Below are 2,600 nucleotides of genomic sequence, written 5' to 3' on the forward strand. Positions count from 1 at the left end.
AGTGATTTGGCAAGGCTAACATTCTTGTGACTGAACAAGTGCCCTCTGATTCTAAACATTTCTATAAACCATAGCATCACAAATTAAGAAATAGGGATAATCAGAAGTGAGTATCTTTCAAATGTCCAATTATATACATTTTGTGAAAGGTTCAAAACTGTTCAAAAGGTTAATGTTATGTAAAGTATAGAAGTTTTCCTTAATGCAGAGACTTTTACACAGTTGCAATTTCAATCATTTTGGTCACTTTGTAACATACTTTGGTCAAGTCCAAGGATTTGCAATGTATGGGCTTTAACCAAAAGCCATTGGGATTATGAATTGGACAACTTCACACATTCCAAATACTCTTGTGCCCATAAAAACAAGCCAAACAATCTGGGTTTTCTAAAAAAAGGCTTTTTGTGCTTTTATCCTTTTTTTAAATTTTCGAGCCATGTTGAACAAATAATTTTAGATTCTTGGTGTCTGGAAGGCCATTCCTACTAAAGACTGTGGGACCTGCAGATTACACAAGCTGCCAAAGTCCAGCAGGTTCAGTATCTCCTTGGTATCTGGGTCCACTTCAATCATGTCAAGGTCCAGAGCAGGGACTTTGATGACTTGGTTGACCCTCTTCTCTTACCCTTTCTCTTGAAGATTGATAGAGATGCCTCTGACAGGTCCACGCTGGATATGCTTCATTAAATGTGTCACATAGTCTGCGATGTTGTTGTGAAGTGTCCTGCTGGGCATGATGGCGATTTCCTCACAGACCTTCTTGTTGGTGTGGAAGTCATTGCCAAGGTGGGAATAGGATTTTTCAATGATCATTCGAATATCTTTCTTGACTGTCTTAGCCCTGACATGACCCATCTTGGATTGCAAGTAATTAGTTAGCAACACGTTGACTATTACACTCCTGTTACATTTAACAGAATATCAGTACAATATTGCACAACATGCAAGGAAGATTTTTCCATTTTGGGATGCTGATATCCTTTTTGAACAGAATTTGAAGAATAGTACTAATGTTGAATAGAAATTTGAAAACTCATGGGTGAAGTCAAATTTTGATCCTGTGCTTAAAGAGTTAATTCATCAACAGCAGCAAACATTAATTATTATCATGTTAATTCATACAGTTGAGTAATATCATTTCTGGACTGTGTCCTAAGCTTTAATTCTGTGTTTGGATCAATTCGCATGTGAACCTGAAATTATTCAAATATTTCGAAAGTGATTGCATTTGATTTCCTCAGAGAACTTAATCATGCACACTATGACCTTTACTGGCACTTCTTGGCAGAAAAACCATGCCATTGTCAGGATGTCAAAGGGCATCTCTCACTGTGAATGTCATTCAGTTGTCATGGTGCCAAATGGCGTATCATCAAGGAAGTAAAATAATTGATAAATGATTAGTTTCTTCTCTCAACACTCCTTGTAACAAATAAATAGTACAAAAGGATAAACATGCGATAGCTATTTGCAGTTATTCAGCTGTTTGTCATCTGAGAAGATTTTGAAATGTCTTCACATGTTTGGCAGAACTTGGGTAGAGGTCATTTCAAGTTTCTTTATATCATATTTCTATGAATTCTTTCAGTCACCTGTGACAAATTGGATCTTTATTACAATTTGGCATGATGGACCATAATCTTTTAAAGAACAGTATGTGTGGAAGAACCAAGAGTAAGAAAATAAGCAGTAGGATTCCAAGTTTGCATTTAAACCTTCCAAAAATCTTAATTTTATGAACTTGAACAAAATAAACATCGTTAAATATGGCTAATAGTAGTGAATAAGTGAAACAATGATTCTAAACAAAGCAAAATATAGATAAAACTTAGATTTCTTGCACAATTAATGTGAGTTAGATGCGAGTGACCAGAAAAATGGGTGGTCAAACATCCCGTAGACTGCACTTAGAACAAGTTGATGCAATCCAGTCAGATCCCAGCCTGGCTTTCATGAGACCGTGGCTCAGTAAGTTGTGTCAACACTTTATCTTCTTTTGCAAGAGATTTCAATTCTTCACTTTTAACATTCTAGGCTTGGAAATGGCTTCAAAACTTTTCCAACACAGACTGTTTCACCGATAGCTTATGTCTTTGTAATTCAATCTCTTCTCCCAAGTCCAAGATACCCGAATTTTCGATAAAGCTTACAAGCGTCTAGTTACAAACAAATAGGCATTGTCAAATAGCAAACTTTACAGATTGACTACTGAATTTCTCTAAAATCCAATCTTTCTCAGCTGCATTAAGCATACATTGCTTGTGGGCTTCCTTTGCCCCACTCACAGCTACACTGAACTAAGCATGGCTCTCAGGGCTTCTTTTTCAACATAATCTTTTTTTTCAACAACATGCAGTCATCATTCCCTGGTACTTCTCTTGAACCCTATCTACCTGGAGTCTGCCAAAAGCAGAATTTGTGCTACTTAGCTCATTCTGTGACTTAGCTTCAGTATATTTCTGGACTAAAACTGCAATAATCTTCTCTTTACCTTCTCTTTATCTTCATACAAATAACTTGAAATCACAGAAATTTCTTAAGTTCTATCCATATCCATGATGTTTAACCCAAATGTTAGAATAATTATACTTTATGTTCAA

At 36.0% G+C, this 2,600-nt stretch overlaps 1 pseudogene; it reads right to left on the minus strand.

The window, feature by feature from the left end:
* Positions 1 to 453: 453 nt before the first annotated feature.
* On the minus strand, positions 454 to 855 carry LOC125462046 (small ribosomal subunit protein eS17-like; annotated as a pseudogene).
* Positions 856 to 2,600: the final 1,745 nt, after the last annotated feature.

Source organism: Stegostoma tigrinum, chromosome 20 (genome assembly GCF_030684315.1).
Source record: "Stegostoma tigrinum isolate sSteTig4 chromosome 20, sSteTig4.hap1, whole genome shotgun sequence".
Taxonomy (NCBI): domain Eukaryota; kingdom Metazoa; phylum Chordata; class Chondrichthyes; order Orectolobiformes; family Stegostomatidae; genus Stegostoma; species Stegostoma tigrinum.